At 43.2% G+C, this 19,992-nt stretch overlaps 1 non-coding gene and 1 pseudogene across 1 annotated transcript; both read right to left on the bottom strand.

Annotated features, from left to right (window-relative positions):
• Positions 1-11,631: 11,631 nt before the first annotated feature.
• On the bottom strand, positions 11,632-12,493 carry LOC124090820 (tropomyosin alpha-3 chain-like; annotated as a pseudogene).
• On the bottom strand, positions 12,170-12,295 carry LOC124090883 (U6atac minor spliceosomal RNA). The gene has a single exon (XR_006851268.1). It is a non-coding gene; the product is annotated as a U6atac minor spliceosomal RNA (small nuclear RNA).
• Positions 12,494-19,992: the final 7,499 nt, after the last annotated feature.

Here is a 19,992-nt window from a genome sequence, read left to right as displayed (position 1 = left end):
TCATTTCAAGTTTTTTGATAATTTTTAATACTGAGATTTATCCATCACTGATTCTATTAAGGGTATTTTGTAGGATCTGACAAGATTGGGATAAATTTCTATTCAATTATTTCAAAATAAATTTTAGTACACACTGCTGGTTTTTGTGGAACAATGTTTCCATAAAGATTTAACTCTTCATGCCATCCAGCCTCATGAAAGTCAGACTTTACATTTAAATGTAAATCCTTATAGTGATATTTTACTGTTTTTTCTGACCTTCCTTCAATTTGCAAAGGATGTACAAGAAATAAAAAATAACTTCATGATTTGCAAATAATTTTAAAAACCTATGTATTCTCTTACTGTATGTATCCTCATTATAATGAAAATACATTTGAATTTGTCTTTCTCTTTAATAATTGATTGACTCCAAGCTTTCCATGAAGATAATGCAAAATGTTTGATTTTAATTTTTCTTCTAAGCCTGGGAATATTTGCTTTGCAATGTGAAGCAGTTTTCAAAACAGAAGGTTGTGATAGGTTGGAGAATTCTAATAACTCCCTGGTATCCTGGGGGCCGTGGGCTTCCACTTGCATCTCAGTGTGCTGTGATGCAGGGCAGGTACCTGGGCATCCAGGTCAGTGAATGTGGGCACCTGCTTCTGCCCTGTTGGTATCTGCTGACCGAGTGTGGACAGCAGGGTCCTGTCAGACTCACAAAACACTCATTCACAGACAAAAAATCATTTATGAAGCAATTCCAGCTGACAACATCAGAGCATTAAAGCAGCAGCCAAGGTCCCGTGTGTGGGGTCTTCCATGTGACTGCATAAGTCACCCCACCATGAAGCCAATTCCCCGTCTCTTTAGTATTCAGAGCAAACTGTGTTATATATTCTTGAGTATCCATTAGGTATGAGGTTTGCTATGCATTTATTTTATCCTTAACTCTTTTCTATCTCTCTATCATCAAAATATTATCTGGTGGTGGAGAAACATATTGTGATAATGAAAAGGTCGTCATTATGCATTGTCATCCATTCTTTACAATCACAGACAGCTATTTCTATTCATAGTGATATTGTCTACATCTTCCTTACAGTAATTGCTTTTAACATCTACACCTGTGATTTCTTCATTCTTGAGTTTCTAATTTTGCTGATACTTTGATAATCAATATAGATTATGGAGTTTCGTTAACGTGTGGTATAGATTTGAGTTTATGTATATCTGACACTATTTCCATTCCATTCACAAGTAAGCAAGCAATCAGGCACGTAAGGAGACAGGAACCCACCTGGCAAAGGCCAAAATGGGGGTCACTAAATTTCCTCACCAGTTGGTAATACTATGCCTGATGATTGACATTAAATGCTTTACAGGTGTCTGATGATGTATTGTTTTTGGTAGTCTGATTTTAATTCTTATTTGCCTATAAATGAGCTTAGATAGATAGATGATAGATAGATGATAGACAGGCAGACATGTACTTACATACACAGATGTGGGTGTGAGTACGCCTGTGTGATCTGTGTTAACTCAAGATAAGTGCTTTGCATCCTTATTTTAAAATCCCTATCAAGTTTCAGTGAGTTTTCTTCTGTTTCATTTTTTTTTTTAACCAATTCCTCCATTTGATTTGTTCTGATTTTTTCTTTCCAAACACCATCATCTAAACGACAATTCTCTCTTCTGTTTCTCACGTGTAGCCTCTTCTTCCTCGAGGTTTCTGAGAGGTCGTCCTTCTGTGCTGGGGCAGCTGTTCCCACTTGTTTTCTGCAGGGCCCTGTTGTCTCTCCAGTCTGTGCCCTGGTGTGCGGGAGTGGCCTGGTGTGCAGTGTGCTCTGCTGTCACAGTCCTCCTTTATCACCTCATTCCTCCTTTATTGTCACTTAAGGTCTTAAAGCTTTGTGCTTTTTTTCAACAAATACCATTAACTTCTTGAAATTTACCAGAAAAACAGAAGTTTTGAGAAAACGTTTTTATGGAGATTTTTTTTTTTTTTTTTTTTTTTTTTTTTTAGAATTTGGTCTCACTTTTTTTTTTTTTTAAGAAAAATTGGTACCTGTTTTCTTTTGTTGAAGTTTTCATCTGTGTTTGTTTTCTATTTAGAATTACTGAACAAGTCTGAACACCTGACCTACTCCACACAATGGTGGTTGGTAGGTTGTTTGTAGTTTGGGCTTCACCAGTCCTGAGTCCTGGCACCGGTCCACTCAAAGCGTTTCTCAGGAGGTGGGATAACTGCAGAGCTTTCTGGTTCCAGCAGGTTTGCACTATGTCTGAGCTTTGGCTACCTCTGCCCGATTTTGCAAATTCCTGAACCAAGGGTTTACAAAAATATAAATAAGTAAATAATAAATAAATAGCATAACTGGCAACAGAGAATTCTATCACTTGTCTTCCAGTTGTAAAAATAATGAGAATAAAAATTGAAAAGGTTCCTTCTATCTCCTTGTCCTCCTATCCTGTTCCCACAACCCTAAGCCCACTTGCCTCTCAGAGATTCGGCTTTCAGCAATTCTCTGCATGTTGTATCAGCATCCCTTGACTTGTATATCTGCATAGAGAAGCACTCTGCAGTTCCTTTTTCTATTGGATAAAATAGCAAGTGGATGACATTGCAATGTGTTCCTATTTCCATGGATGTGTAGCTCAGAAAATACTTTATTGTCATTATATACAAATTGAAGCCTTTCTGTTCCATGACATTTTATAACAAATATTCAATGTTTTTGAACACTTTCTCTTTCAGACTTTAGCTGTTTAGACTTTTTGCTTTCACAGCAAGTGTGCTAAACATCCTCCCTCGTGTGCTCCCTTATCCATTGCTGCAAGTGTTGCTTGATGGTGCTGAAAAGAATTCTGGGTCAGTCGTGATGGGTATTTATATTTTTAATCAATGATCTCAAGCTGTCCTCAGAGAAGGTTGTACCAAATTAGCTTCCCCACGGCACCTACTTCTCCACACTCCTTCCAGTTCACGTTATTTATAAAGTTATTGTTGTGGCTTTGTTTTTCTTTTGCAAATGTAATGAGCAAATGAGCTGCATCTTATTATTCTAGGTTGCCGATTCCCTGCCTCCCAATGTGCATGCTCCTTTTTGTCTGTAATGTCTCTGTTGGGAACCTCAGCTGGCTCTTCTTGCTGTTGACCTTGTGGGATGCCCACACATCCCACAAGGTGCATGCAGGGCTCCTTCTCCTTGGCTACAAAGTCCCTCTGTTCTGGTGTTAAACAGCATCTCCAAACCTGTTATTTGTTTTGCAGTATTGTAGTGAACTAGGTCAACTTCTTTTTTCCCCCAGATTTTGTTTATTATTTGAGAATTTCACCCTGTCAAAAACCAGAGTTATCATTTTAGTAGATAAAATTTTACCCTTAAGTGACCCACTTCTTCATTTTCCAGTATAAAAAGTCAATCTGGGATGTGTTTTCCTGTTTCCTGCACAGTCCACAAAAAAAGAAAGAGAAGTTCCTGGGACTCAGTGGCATCTGTGACTAGGACGTCTGCTAAGGATCATACCCCTTGACCCCTTCAACATGCCTGCACTTATGAGATCACAGATGGCTAAACTCACCCAAACACAAGGACTCTGCGCTTTACAATTTGCTCTTGTGGTAAGTGCTTAAGAAGAGACTGAGCGTGTGTGCAGTGGATACCTTCCTTCACGCAGGAGGTGCTGACCAGCAGACTCCAGTGGAAAATGACAGCTACGAAGAAATGTTTGATGGGAGAATGAAGACCTGTCAGACAGGCACGGGGGTATCTTAGACCCCACAGTCAGGAGTGGCGGTGACCCTCAGTTTTACACCAATGCCAGCACCACGCATGAGTTCTAGCTGTGTATTTGTCTTTATATGTTTATACCTTAGTTATTTGTTACATTGTATCATTTCACTTTTCAATTAACCATTTTTATACACATTACACACTTAGTAAACTACTAAATCACTTCAAGAACTGCTACAAAGAGGAACCAATGATAGCTGACTGTGGTTAAGGTCTGGAAGCCAGGGAGTGGTGGGTGGGGAAGCAGCCCTCCCCCATGTGGAGGCCTCCAGGAAGCCTCCACAGTGTCTCCTCCCTGGCCGCAAACTATTGACTGATCTCTAATTGGCTGATCTCTATAGACTATTGATTGATCTCTAATTGCAATAGTTAAACCGTGGGCATCCCACAGGAGATGCCTGCACCTCTACAGGAGAAGCCTGCATGCACACTCTGGTTAAGAGCGGCTTAAGGACGGAGACACTGTGATTCCTGCTATAAGAGGTTCATGGGGACTCATGTCTGAGAATAATGGGAAGTTTGCTCAGGGGGCGGCACCTTAGAATTCTAGATCACTTTTGAGTGCCAATATGTCTCGTGAAATGTATGCAGTGAAAATAAAGAAATTCTCCTCTCCTGGGTCACTTCGTCCTCAGAGAAGAGAATCATCCACAGGGCTGACGATTAAGATCAGTCTTGGTCTTATTTTTGGTGCTGACCAACCAGTAACATGAGCCTGTTTCTATTTTCCTTTGGTTTCCTAGTCAGTCATATCCATTTATCCTTATCTCACGGGGGGGATGTTGTGAGAATAAATGAGACGATAAAGCCTAGATAATATGTTTTGAGAGGTACTAGATCAGTGTAAGGTGTATTATTAATTTTGTGGACTGTTATTAAAAAACCATAAAGATAACTGGAATTTAACTCTGCATCAGCTCACTGCACTGAGAACTAGCAACTGTGTTAGAATAAAAAGGATATTATCTTTTTAATTCCTCCATGTAATATTGTTGGCAGGGTATCACATGCTTTGGGGAATTTCATTCATTATAAAAATTTTAATACCAGATATTCAATAGACTCAAATGCTAATCACACAGATAAACTAAAGCAGCTCAAATTTTGAATTCTAGGAGTACCTATACTTATTTTCATCAATAATAAAAGTTAGCTGTACATATTTTCAGAAGACAAACAGGAAAAAAAAGGAGGGAGGTGTTTAACTGATACATCTCCCAGACGGCATCTGAGAATGCGAACACTGATCATTTTGAGAATAATGGTCTCAGATTCAAATAGACCTGCAGGGGAGGCGGTGGAGGCCCAGGAACCTCACCCTCGTCCTACTGATGATGGGTCAGTAGTTTTGTGAGTGTTGACGTCAGAAGGGAATTCAGATTCCCTCTTGGGCAACACCACTTCTTCCCCAGGTCTTAAAGCATTTCAGGGTTTAGTTGGTGAAACATGCTTGAAGATGAGCTTTTGAAATGAGCACACCTTGCCACTTGCCGCTGTGTCACTGAGAACAGGTGGTCCACTTAGGAACAGGTGCAGGTGATGGTCGCCTTTAGGGCAGTTCGGGAGTCCTGCTGGGGAGGACCCGATGGCCCTTGCATCCCACGTGGAATGCCTGACTTCGCTGTCCTGACAGCCCCCTCTGGCTCCAGGCCTCTCCCATTCTGGCTGCAGCCTATTGCCGGCCGGTCGCCAGCTCCTCCTCTGCCCACCTGCCCTCCCCGCAGAGGAACACGTTTCTCAGAGCTGAGCAGGACCGTGTTTCCTACACACCTTCAGTCTGAGCCTTGTCCCCGTAGGCAACTGCTCTGTTCCCCACTTCCTCCTCCCTACTGCTGCCCAGAGAGAACTTCGGTGTGGTGTGGTGTTCCATCTCAAGGTTACTTCTTTTTTTTTTTTTTTGGAGAGAGAGAGAGGCGGGGGAGAGAATTTTAATATTTATTTTTTAGTTTTCGGCGGACACAACATCTTTGTTTGTATGTGGTGCTGAGGATCGAACCCGGGCCACACGCATGCCAGGCGAGCGCGCTACCGCTTGCTTGAGCCACATCCCGAGCCCTCAAGGTTACTTCTTTATCTTTGGTATCCCCAATGTCAAGGACTCCCGTGTTCCTCCACCACATGACACAGGAAGGGAAGCACACTGGACTCTGGAGTGGACAGGTTCAGGGGAGGAGTCTTGAGAGGGCTCTTGGCCTGTGGCTGCCTCATCCTTTACCTCCTGGCCACCTGACTCAAGATGGCTCCAGGTGAAGGACAAGACTCCGGCACACAGTGCACCAGTCTGTCTGCTGTCACCTTTGGCAACTCAGATTGGGTGAGTTTCAGCCAACACTGGTTAACTTTGGTTCACAGTTGCGGAGGGCGTTCTTGCTGGCCAAGTCCCAAGGGGGCACAAGTCATCACAGGGAGACGTGTGTGACTTCTCAGGAGAGATGGGAACCATGTGAGTGGCTTCTGGTCTCCTTCTCTGTTAAAAAACATCAGGATTCAATCATGGGGCTCTGCCCTGATGACACTATCCAAGCCTAACCATTTCCAAGTCCCACTGCTAAACACCACAGTTGAATTAGAGTTCCACCCTGTTACTAGCCCCCAGCAGTGACCCAACACAGGAGGCCTTGGTGGACACAGTCAAGCAATACCCAACCACAGCAAGGAGACTACTGTGGTCTGTCCTGAAGGATTGACGATGCTTTTTTTCTGGTTGGAGACTCTAAGAACTCTAGAACACACAGGAGGTCAAGCACCCTGCCTTGCTGTGACACTTCTCTCCTATTTTCTACCTAATTCTAGGAATTGCTACAAATTCTATTTTTCACTGCACCTTTGTGGATTCTAGTTTCCTTTTGGTATTAGGGTGCTGGCAGGTGCTGGCCATCCCATCCACTGACAAGAGGTTCCACAGAGCACTGATTCCCACCAAGGCACTCACAGTGACATGTGACCACAGGACATCATCCCTGAAGGCACAGTCCTGCCATGTCCCTCCCCTCCTGAAGCAGGCAGCTGGACAGATTGGCCCACTGTCCCTCTGAAGGGACAGTTATAGGGCCAGTGAGGAGGCCACACCTTGCAGGCTGGGCCAGGATTTCCCAGGGGCCAACGAGTGCTCTGACCCAGGGTCCAATACACATTCCTGCTTCTCCCATAGCCAGGAGCAGTGGGTCTAGTCACCAGGTGACTGTGGAAGTGGTACTGCTCTCCAGACTCCTACTGGGTAAAGTTTTGTTTCCGGTCCTTGTTTTGCTGGCCTCAGCTGGACATGTGGTCTTGGATCCAGACAGAGAGCCCCCACCGAAGAAACAACAATGACACCTTGAAATGGAAGAGGAGGCTGCACCTGGCCGCTCCCTGTCCCTCGTTCAGGGGAGGTGGATCCAGCAGGCAGACAGGAGCACCGCCTCACAGGGGTAAGCAGCAGAACACCTGGAACTCGGGGGCCCCTCCGTGCGCATCATACTGCTACTGGGCTCTGTGGTGCAGGCCAGTGGGAAAGTGCTACCGTCCTACCCCAGCAGGACAACAAAGGCCTGTGGCACCCGTGTCAACTGGACCAACTCAAGAAACACCTAGAGAGCCAATAAGGCATGATCTCTGGGTGTGTTTGTGCGGGTGGTCGCAGAGACTTGCCTGTGAATCAGTGCACTGAGCGGGAAGACCTGCCCTCAAGTGTGCAGTCGCTGTCCGGTCCACTGGGGGCCTAGGTGGAGTAAATAGGCTGAGGAAAGGGAATGGTCTTTCCTAGAGCCGAGCCCCCTTGTCCTGCCCTTGGGCATCAGACTCTGGGCTCTCCAGCTACAGGACTGCAGGAGACGGGTCCTCAGTCCTTGGGCCTTGGAATTGAAACTAGGGCCTTGCCCATCCAGTGCCTTCCCTGGATCTGAGGCTTTCAGACTTGGACTCGGACTCAGCCATGCCCACTGTAGGACTTCTCAGCCACCATGATTGTTGTGGTTCTGATATGCAGTGTCCCTCAAAGCTCTTGCGTGAGACAATGCGAGAATGTTCAGCGACGAGTGAGTAGATTATGAATGTTGTACCTAACCCGTGGATCAACCCACTGATATGGATTAACCGGGTGGTAAAAGAGACAGCAGGGTGTAACTGATGAGCTAGGACCCTGGGGCCTGCCTGCAGGTTTACATTTTGTCCCCATGAGTGGGGCTCTCTCTGCTTCCTGGCTGCCACGTCCTGAGCGGCTTTCCTCCTCTTTTCTGCCCCGATGTTCTGCCTCACCGTAGAGCGGAGCTTTGGGGTTGGCTGACCACAGACTGAATCTCTGAAAGTGTGGGCCAAAGTGATTTTTTTTTCTCTTCTGTTATGGTCAGATCTTTTGGTCTCAGGTACAAAAAAACTGAAGATATCAATAATTGTGATCCAGTTCCCCTGTTACATTCCCCCTCCTCTTCTTCCTCCTTCTCTCTCTCTGTCTTTCTTTTCTCTCTCTCTCCCTCTCTCTCTCTCTCACACACACACACACCACACATACACACACACAATACGCACACACATCCTTTTAGTTCTGATTCTCTAGAGAACTGTGTCTCACACACAGGGTAAGTTCTTACCACAGAAATACTCTCACAGTCAGAGGACCGATTTCGGAGGGTTTCAGGAGTAGGGTGGAGCTTGGATGGGTCAAGTGACTTTCTGGGTCTCCTAGACCAACAGTTCCGGGAGTCAGAGTTCTCGAACACAGTGTCTCTTGGCAGTGAAGATTAAACTCTTCTCAGAACAGTTTTAAATACCAAGTCTGTTGCATGCTGACTGTTGCCAAGTATGGAACACATCCCTACTTCCTTTTGTTTGAAAGTTTATTTTCACAAATCAAATGGCCTCTAGGTGAATATATATTGACTAAATATTTCAATATATTCCCCAATTATAACCTACTAAGAGCATTAATTATTTTTGGAATTATATGTATGCATGCATGTATTTATTTATTTATTCAGGTGGAGCCATGAGTTTGAATAAGGACTTTGTACACCTTAAGCATGTGTTCTACCACGGAGCTTTCCCACAGTCCATTAAAAATTGAATTAAAAATCAGATTTTTGATTGACGCTTGTCTTCCTGATTGTCTATCATGATGAGTTAAGGTAGTGGGTAAAAGTCAGGCACAGTGCTGCACACCTAAAATCCCAGAAGCTCAAAAGGCTGAGGCAGGAGGATCTCAAGTTCAAAGCCAGCCTCAGCAAAAACAAGGTGCTAAGCAACTCAGTGAGACCCTGTCTCTAAATAAAATACAAAATAGGGCTGGGGATGTGGCTCAGGGTCGAGTGCCCCTGAGTTCAATTCTCAGTATCCCCCACCCCACCAAAAAAGAGAGTGGGTAAAAGAATCAACAACTGGAATGGCATGAAATTAAAAACCTTCTGCACAGGAAACAGCTGAGAGCATGAAGAGAGAGCCCATAGAATGGGAGAGAATCTTTACCAGCTACTCTTCTGAAAGAGGGTTCACATCCAAGATATATAAAGAACTCAAAAATATTAACACCCAAGAATAAATAAAATCCAAACAAACAGACAGACCTGAACCCAATCAATAAATGAGCAAATAGCTAAACAAACATTTTACAAAGAAAGAAATACCAATGACCAACAAATATGTGAAACAGTGTTCCACATCCTTAGCCATCAGTGAGATGCAAATTGAAACTACATGAAATTTCCTCTCACTCCAGTCAGAACAGCAGCAATTAAGGATGTGAACAATGATAATTACTGGCAAGGATGTGGGGGGAAAGATACACTTACACATTGTTGTAAATTAGTACAACTACTCTGGAAAGCAATATGTGCTTCCTCAAAAGACTGGGAATGGAACCACGATCTGATCCAGCTATAACACTCCTGGTATTTTCCCCAAAGATCTAAAACCAGCATACTATAGGGATACATGCCTCCAAATGTTTATAGCAGCACAATTCACAGTAACCAAGTTATGGAACCAGCCTGGGTGTCCATCAATGGATGAATGAAGAAAATGTAATATATATACACAATGAAGTTTCACTCAGTAATAAAGAATGAAATGATGTCATTTTTTTGGCAAATGGATAGAACTTCAGAACATCATGCTGAGTGAAAGTCAGGGGTTCATCTGTGAAGTCAGGGGTTCATCTCGCTCATCTGTGAAAGCTGGTGGGTGGTAAAAGACCAGGAATAAAAACATGGGGAACTTATGAAAAAGGAAGGAAGACGGTTTAATCATTTTTTTCATTGCTGTAACTAAAAGACCTGACAAGGAGGAATTAGAGGAGGAGAAGTTCATTTTGGGCTCCAGTGTTCAGAGATCTCAGTCCCTAGACCGATGGCTCCATTCCTTGGAGCTGAAGGTGAAGCCGGACATCATAGTGGAAGAGCGTCATGGAGGGAGGCAGAGGAGTGAGGTGGCCTCGTCCGGGCTACCTCAGAAAGAGACTAACTAAGCTCAGCTCACCCAATGTTTGCCCCCAAGGCAGCCTACAGGGAGCACTTGCCCAGCCCTAAGCTACCTGCCTGCAGGTACCACCCAGTTAACCTCCTCAGGGGTCGGAGCCCTGTTTGGATTAAGGCTCTCACAACCCATCACTCTCCTTTGACCTTCTTGCACTGTCTCACACATGGCTTCTGGGGGACAACTCACATCCAGACCATAGCAGAGACCAACAGAGTACAAGAAGGGGACAAAGAGGAAGGAGTGAAGGGCGGGCATGAGGAATACTGGGGAATGAGATCTGCCCGATGAGCTCTGTCCATGTGTGCATGTACTAGGAGTCATCCCGATCACATCTATGTTATTATGATTCACTGATTACCTATTGATGATAATAATAGAAGGGAGATCAGCGTGTAGAGAAAGGAGAGGAAAAGGGAGGTGTAAGGGAATGAGATGGATCACATTACGTCATGTAATGTGTGGACATGGCATAATGAATCCCACTAGTATGTAAATCATACTGCACAAAAAAGAAGATGCTGGGTAAATGGATTTGACTAGGTGAGGTAGAGTTTATCACAGCCCTTGATCCCTAGAGGATGACAGGGCTTCTTGCCCAGTCATCTAACTACCCTGCTGCAGAGACCATGCTGAAATCAGCAACAATAATGAAACACCAAACATCCTGAAATGGGGGTAGGTATAAACCAGAACTAGTCCTTGGATTGCTACACCTAACGTTGCATCAAATTACCATGGAATCAGTACAGGACAGAGATCCCATGGTAAATGTATATCATGGAAAGAAAGAAAAAGGAACAGTGTTCTTAGATTTGCATATGCATATATAGATCATACCCGCGCATAAATTATGTGCACATGCATATGGGAATGTGTACTAAGATGTCTATTTTATGCTCCCTAATCGAGTCATGTCCTTTGGGATTGCTGTATATAGTGACTTGACCTCAAATCCAAAATAAGTCCTATTGCTAAGGTGCACCTCACGGAAAGCATCTTGCTCCTTGCAGTCACCATGTGTGTAGAGCAATTTGAAAGTCACATTTCATAGAGTTTCTAAACCAAATATGTCCTGCCTTGGGTTTTGGCTTCTTTTGGGAGGGACTGGTTCTTTATTTCAAAAAGACACTTGTCAATATTCAGTATCAAAACAGTTGCACTATTGTTTATCTTTCTCCCAACTGGCCCCAAAGAGACCACAACAAAGGAGAATATATTTTAAGCCAATAAGCTGCAGGATGTACACCTAACAGACCTCACGAAACCTCACCTAAAAAAGTGGGGATTGGGCTGGGAAAGAAACTTTGAAAGATCAGTACCCTGCCGGCACAGACTGCAGGACTCTCACAGCCAGACGAGGTGGCCAGGTACCCCACCCCAAAGATGCAGTTTGAAAATAATATAAAATTTAAAAAGTTGTGTACATAAGCTGTTCAGACTCAGCGCGGGTCTCTGCCTCCTTGAGTTTATCAGTGAGAATCTTTATTTCTTCCTCGTATTTGTCTTCCTTTTGAGAGTACTTTTCTTCAGCAGCATTCAGACACTCAGGTTCTGGTCCATCAGTCTGATCTGCTCCTCCATCTCTCAGCAACGGGACTCTGCCAGCTCAGCTCGTTCCTCTGTGCGTTCCAAGTCTCCTTCAATAATCACTAACTGACGAGCCGCCTCTTCATACTTCCTATCTGCTTCTTCTGCGATGTGCTTAGCTTCTTTGAGTTGGATTTCCTCGAGTTCCATCTTTTCTTCATCTTTTAGGGCCTGGTTTTCAATAACCTTCACACCTCTCTCACTCTCATCAGCAGCTTTTCTGCTTCCTCCAGCTTTTGCAGGGCAGTAGCGAGGTGCTCCTGAGCACGGTCCAGCTCCTCTTCAACCAGTTGGATCCTTCGGTTCAAGGAGGCTACCTCAGCCTCAGCCCTAAAATACCAGAAAGCAAACAAGCGAGAGAAAAACGATGGTTAGATGCCACGATGTAGGTGGCAATGGCTTAACCGTATGCGTGTTGTCAGGCCCGAGGGCCTCTTCCATCCTTGTCAAGGGGAGTGCTAACCTCCTCTCCTTTCATACAACACGGGTTTTGGCTTCTTGATGTGTGTCAGGTCAACTCAGGGAAAACATCACAATTTTTCCCTGCAGTGTTGAACCTTGCCACAAAGCTCTCATCGGACATTCCTGTAACAAAAGCAGAAGAATATGAGAAAGCACAGCAAGGTCACTCTAAAAGCCTACCTGTCTTCTGTCTGTCTGAAGTCAGAGAGCAGGAGACCCATCCTACCCTCCCTACTCAGCTGGGCCTCCGATCAGAGGTCTGGGATGCAGACCCTGGAGAAATCTTATTGTCATGGAGTTTTGTCAGCAGGCCCAGGATGTCACCTGCAGGTGCAGAGCAGAGGTGTGGGTGTCACCCCTGTTGGTGGCAGAATCACAGAGGAGAAGGCAACATCTTTTCCTCTCCCGTTGCATGGTTCATGGCTTAATAAGAGGAAAGCAGGACAAGTTGATCCACCACAGTTTTTCATGACCTGGAATCCTTCAGAAAGACCCAGATTCTCAGGGAAACTATTTTTCTGGTGTCATGAAGGAATATGAGGGGAGGGCCCAAGGGTGTGATCCATGGTAATGAATGGACCACCGAGCAGGGCCGGCTCTTCCAGGTTCTTCTTGACCCCTTGTGTGACCGTCCTTCCCTCCAGGTACAAGCAAGACACCTGGCACAGGAGGGTCTTTGGGCAAGGGAGGGAGATCAGTCAGAGTCACTTCTCTGCTTCTGAACTGTTCTCAATTTCCTTCAGCCTGAAAGTGTCATATTTGGGAGTATCATGTTCTGATCCCTGACACAATGAATAAAGCTGAATGAATAAAGCTGAAGTCAACAGAATGTGAGATGCTTAAAAAACAAAAAATGTGAGTTAGAGAGTAAAACAGTGGGAAGGACTAGAGCCTGAATCCATGGATCTGGCTGGTGACAGGAGCCGGGTCTCAGGGGTTTGCTCCTTCCGGCTCTGTTGTAACTTCTGTGTGGCCAATACTGAGAGGATGGAATTTCCTCCTGATTTCAACACTTGAAGCATTTTCATCTCACTGTTATGAAGTGTATTTAGAGGCTTGATATGTCGTTATTCATAGATACTTACCAGGTGGAGATTTCGTTATCATTTTAACCTTGGAAGTATTGACTAATAGATCTTATCTTGGTTTTGGTACAGGAGATTGAATCCAGGGCTGCTTTACCACTGAGACACATGCTTTTTTATTTTCGAATTTGAGACAGGGCCTTGCTAAGTTGCTGAGGCTGGCCTCAAACTTATGATCCTCCTGCCTCAGGCTCCTACATTTCTGGGATTGCGGCCTGTGCTGCTGTGCCCAGTAGGCCTTAGCTTGTGAAGGCTGAAAATAAACTACAGTGTGTTCTCAAACTGCAAATGTGGATCTTTTAAAAATTTTTTTTGAGGTACAATAGACATAGAATAATTCATAACATACTATCTTTATTTTCTGATTCCTCAAAAAGAAACATTATGGGTTGCCACTGATTTCTTTTTTTCTTTAAAGAACACTAGGAAGCTTTGCAATATCGGTGATCACAAAACCCATGTTATTATTGCTTATGCTTTTGGTTTAATTAAAAGTGTATTTTTGTTCTTATGATGTGTGTACACAGCATAAAGAATTATTAATAACAGCCAACAGTATGTTTTGAATCAGTACATATCAGTGCAAAAATGTGTATTGAAATCAACTAAAGCCAAGCTCACATCATGAATTTTTAAATTACCTTAAAGGCTTTCAAAGGCAAACCCAAGGCCCACCCTAAATGGCTGTGGTGGTTTCCCCCAGTCCAGGTGCCCAGCCCAACATTTGTTCCTGATTACGCTGTGCTTCAGAAAAGGCCGAATCAGAAATGCTCTGCCTGGAGAGCCTTGCAGCTCCACGGTAGGCCTCTGGCATGCGGGAGTTCTCCATAAAGTCACTCCTATTTAAACCAGAGACACAGACCTCTTTCTTGGGTCCCCCGCCCCTCCCCCCCAGCAGGCCTGGGACATTTTCCTGAGCATTCACGATGTTAATTGGAGTTACATGTGTGCATTCAGATCTGAACACACTTCCAGATGTGGCTTTTGTAAGCAAGTCTTTTCAGACTGAGCCCTTCATATTTCAAATGGTATTGCGCTGCACAAGATATCTTCAATTAAAAAAAATTCCAGAGGACACAGCCATTTGCATGATTAAACACAACATAACAATATAAAATTACATATATATATTTGGAATTGGGTCATCTGATTTTGATTCTTGCTTTTCTCTTATTTTCTACTTTAAAAGTTGCAAGGATCCTAGGGGTATGATCTTAAAGGATACATCTTTGCTGTTCACTTCTAAAGTCATCTAATTCTGCATGGCTTTGTAGAAAATTGATGCCAGTGCTAGGAAGCCTGGATTGTAAACAAGATATTCGAAATGATGCCAGCTGCCTAAAACCTGATTTTATTTGTACCTTTACCTTGCACTCTAGCTGGAACGATGTGCATATAATGTAAAGGCCAATAACTGTATTTGTGCATTTCCTAAGTTGTAACTGGAGGAGAAAACACAATCGAGACAGGAGGAGAGGGCTTAGTGTAAAAAGAATGTAGGCTCAATTAAACTCCCTTCCTGCGAGCTCCATGCAACAGCACAGATTATTTCTGTGGTCATGGGCCAAGTCTGCCTTTATTTGGAAGGAATTCTCTTATCTTTTAAGACAGTGGATCTTAAGTTTCTTTAGCAGAGTTAAATAAAAACTGAATCTCAGTAACAAAGGACAGACTCGTCTTATAATACCATGCACTACTGCCTTGTGGGGTTCAGAAAATATATTTGCATTTTGTCATGTTTGGTGGAAAATTATAATAAATAATCTCACAGAACAATTCATTTTATACTTAAAATCCAAAGCAGCCGCAATATACAGCAGCATTGGTTTCACTCAATCAAAGAAAATTTTCCATAAGTCACGAGGTGCCCCTCCAATAACACGCCCCACTCCATCCCCCGCCATTCGTGCAGGGCTCATTTATAACTCTGCACCCGGTTCTACTTCACTGGCAAAGGCAGGCACCAAAACAAGTAATTACCATAATTATTTTGGACTAAGATGAAATCCTTTCAAAGAGTACACATTTTCCTTTTTGTATTGCATTTTTATTAGCCATATACATTTGAATCAAATTTCTACTATACATATTTATTAATACCAAGATACTTGTAAATACCATGCGAATCAGGATGGGTTGCTAATTTAATGTACTCTTCTCCCTCTTTGAATCTTTACTCTTTGGTTTTCTCCTTAATTTTCATTTATCTACTTTTGAAGATACAGCAAACAACACCCACAATGTAATTTTGAGTGTTTTAAAGCAAAGCAGTAGATTTCATTTCCCAAAGAGTATTTTATTAAGGAAATATTCTTACAGCTCAGGAAAATCCAATCTGAAATACAGACGTGAAACAAATACATGTGATGGTCTATTTTGTTAAGAGGAACTTGTTTTGATCAATCAGACTGAAACCAAAAAATGCTTTGGGTCCATATTTCGATACAAATAGTGGTGGGGAAGGTTACATCCAAGTCTCCAATGTTTCAGGAGGTGTCTATTTCTTTCTTATTAACTGAAATACTTTAAAAACTAAAGTGGTTCAACTTAATAATTTTATTAGACTGTAATAGTTATTTCATTAACATTTTTCTCCAAGGATTTTTCTGTCTGATGGGGAGTACTTTGCAGTTCCAGACAGTATGATGGATGCTACTTTTCTATGACAAGAATTTTAACAGCCCTCCTTCAGCACTCAGTGCACACCCAATTACGCGTCTGAGCTAGTAACCTTGAATTTATGTTGCCATGGCGACAAACTGGTCATGCATTATGGATTATCATTGAAATTCTACACCCTACCTAGCATAATGAGAGCTGGGGACTTAATCAAGTCAGCCGTTCTGTGTGACACAAAGTGAAGAACTAGCTCTTATTGTTCAGTGCCCAGAAAGGAAGCGGCCTGACGGGGAGGCAGCTGCGGGGCCGAGGCCTGATAGATGGCCCTTATATACATTTGTGAACGTATAGACAGATGGTGCTCAGTGCCTGCAATTTCCAGCTTAGGCGGCAGCTGTTCGGGTAACCTCTGCCGTCTCACCTTGTTGTCATGGAACATTGAGCAGAGACTGGGAATGTGCACGGGTGCATTGACAATCTGACTGGATTTACACTGATGGCACCCTTCTTTTATCATAGGGCGGCCGGGCTGGGAAGAATGCCCGGTGGGGGCGGGGCCGAGGGCGCAGGAGGGTGGGAGGCGGGTGGCCAGGAGCACGCGCTTTGGAACGCCAGAGCCTGGGATCTGAATAGCGCCCGCTTGCATTTTAGAAGAAGCCAGAGGGCAGGAGCAGGGCTGCCCTGCCTGGGAGTCCAGGTAGCTGCTTTTCAAAGCCCCAAGTCCCAGGCAGAGCCGTCCCTGGGGGTCATTTCAGCTCCCCTCTCCCTCAGGTGGTGGCTGCCTTGCTAGCTCTTTGCTGTTATGAAGACAAAACGGCAGCTTCTTCAAGTCCAAGGGGCAGGCTGGGTAGCAGGGCAGCTCCAGCCGGAGCCCGAGGACGCCCTCCACGCGGGGCCTCCCTTCCCGGGAGGGAGAGCAGAACCAGTGCGAGGCCGCCAGGAGGCTCCGGATGGGGAGCGGTTTTCACATAAATAGACTCCTTAATGATCTTCCTCTCCATTAGAAATGATTGAATCAATGCATTTCTAAACAGAAAGGCAGCTGCTTTTAAGCCGAATATCCAGCCCCATAAATCTCAGGGTCCACATGGATATTTGTCAGAGAACGACGCCCTGTAACGGTGCTCGCCTTGCACCTGCCCTCCCAGCCCACCGGGCCATGGTCACCGACAAGGTCACAGCCATTAACCGCCCTGCACACCCAGACCTGGCAGCAGGGTGCCATCACAGCATTCTGGCCGCCGCGGCTTTCTTTCAGGTGAAATTCTCTTGTTTGATTTTATTATTTCTTTTCACTCCCCTCCCCCCCGCTTTCCAGCCTCAGATTTTAAAGTCACTTCAGCCATTTGATTTGAAGAATTCTTCGTGTGCGCATGCAGCAAGGTCTTCCTTAAACATTTCATGAGACTTTGGGAGTCTCTCCCCCCTCCCATGGCCCCCTCCCGCTGCTGCAAAATAAGCCAACACGTCTCATCAGCTTTCACCCATGTGAAGACCACCGTGCCTCCTCAGGTTCATGGGCGACAGTTAGGAAACCTTCCAGCACGGTTTGGGGAACAGGGAGGGCCGCCCGGCAGTGCCAGCCATGTCTGGGGCCAGTGGGGATCTGGCTCTTTACAGGTCCTAGAGTCGGATCCATACCGCACAGGGAAAAGCTGCCTGGGACCTACCACTGACATGCATTCAGGGAATTGTATACAGGGAATTTTAAAAACGGGTGGATACTTTTCTGTTATTTTAAAGTTGATTTTATAGGCTATCTATACATAGGTATAAAGACTTGATCTATGTTTTATTTAAGGAGTAAAAATGTCATTAAAATGACATTAAATTAAAGCATAATACCATAAAATTATACAATGAATGAAAAATATTGATAGGAAACCTGCAACTGCCTAAATGTATTTCTAAGTGTTCTATGAATGTCTTGTGTTTGGATGAGGATGATATTTATTTTAAATGGATTAAAACAGCATTTGTTGAAATTTTGTATCTTTGCACCCAGGCCTAAGCAACAGATTTCATATATTATTATAAAAGATTTTACTCTATCTCCCATTTTTTCCCTGAGTAATAGGACTTCATGAGTGGTTTTATTTTTTCTACAATGCCACAAATGACCATGAGCATTCATCCAAATAGTACTCTTATCTTTAAATATGTATTTTAAAATTTTGACACAAAGAAGCAAAATTCTCTATATTTTTTTCATAAAACATTGAATATATTTTAAGTGTCCATAATTAAAAGCAATTATTTTATTTAAAAATAGTCATGGAATTATAATCTAAGCTAAAAAAGGTTTTCTAACCAAGAATGCAATTCATTCTTTATGAATAATTATAATTTAAGAGTTTGTTTTGCAAAATTTCAAATGCATATTATATATATGCTTAATTTGTGTAGAGAGAAATAGTCTATCCTATGTAAAGAGTAGGGTTAAATAACAGGATAATCTCCAACAGAATCAGGATTCATTGACTAGATCGATCTCAGGTTTACTCAGTACTCAAAATCAAAGTTTTCTCAACTGCAAAGGGGGACTCAGGGCAATCTGCCTTTCAGGATCAAGGATGGTCTTCATCAGCCTCGTATTTCCTTACTTAACAATATCCTTCAATCAGTTCTTCCAAATTATCTAGTACCTAACTTCATTTTATTCAGTTTATTTAAAAATATTTTCTAAAAATTTAAGTTAAATTATTTTTTGACTGGTGCATACAAATAATTTCTAAAAATTTAAATTTATTTTCAATTGGTGCATAAAAATATTTAAAAAGTACATATTTATGGAATACCATGTGATATTTGGAGAAATATCTATTCTCTAGCACTTAAATCAGGGTAGATATGTCCATTTCCTCAAATATTCATCACTTGTTGATGGTAAGAAATTTGAGAATCCTTTCTTCTAGCTGTTTGAGACATACAACACATTGTCATTGTCTGTTGTCACCAACTGTTCCCCTCCCTATCCATCCCTACCCTTTCTGTCTCTGGTAACCTCCTTTCTCTTCATTTCTAAGAGCTCATTTTTGTATAACTAACAAATAACTGAGACCATGCAATACTTCTCCCTCTACTTTATTTATGTCATTTAGTATAATGACATCCAGCTCCATCCAATTTGTCACAACGACAGGATTGCTTTCCTTTTTGTGGCCAAATAGTATTCCATTGTGTGTATGTACCACATTTCCTTCATCCATGTGTGAGCCAAGGGACACTCATCTGTCCCAACACTGCTGCAATGAATGCTGGGGTGTGAATGTCTCCTGACCAAGCTGATGGAACTTCTGGATCAGATGGTAGTTGTATTTTTAGTTTTTTAAGAACCTGCATGCTGTTTTCCTTGACTACCTAGCTTCATTCCCCCACCAGCACGCAAGGGTTCCCTTCCCTCTCCCTCCTCCTGGCACTTCTCTTTTCTAGTTTGATAATAGCCATTGCTGCTGAGGTCAGGTGACATCTCATTGTGGTTAAAACAATGTGGCTATGAAAGAGTCACTGGGTGGACTATGATTTGAAAGTGTTTGTGATGAACATTTCTGAGGTCCCACAAAAAATAAAAATAGAACTATTATCTGACCTGCAGAGAAAATGTTGTATACTTATCAAATTTCTATTTTATTTTGCAATTTCACCATCTCATGCATTCTGAGTCCCTGTGATCACTGCTCCTATTTAACAGGTTAATGGGATTCAAGGAGGTGTAATGATGCATTTATCTAGATTTATCAAACATGAAAGTAAATATATTCCTTAGGTTCCACATGAATATCAACAAATTTCTTAAATTCCTTCCTTTAATTTCACTTAAAACTTGGAATTGTTGTTGGGAAATTCAAGAAGTGGTCTTTCAGCCTGTGCTGGGTGTGTTTCCCTGTTGTGGTAGGACTCCCAGCCTTGCCTGTGCTCCGGGCTCCACAGGTGGAGCCTTCTGGGAGGGGCTCACAGTGTCCTGCCCCAATGGCCCATGGTCCCAGGTCCAGCAGCGGAAAATCCCGCCCAGTGCC

The sequence above is a fragment of the Marmota monax genome, unplaced genomic scaffold, assembly GCF_021218885.2.
Source record: "Marmota monax isolate L192 unplaced genomic scaffold, Marmota_monax_Labrador192_F-V1.1 WCK01_AAM20220418_F8-fsc00010, whole genome shotgun sequence".
NCBI lineage: Eukaryota > Metazoa > Chordata > Mammalia > Rodentia > Sciuridae > Marmota > Marmota monax.
This window is presented reverse-complemented; position numbering and strand designations above follow the sequence as displayed.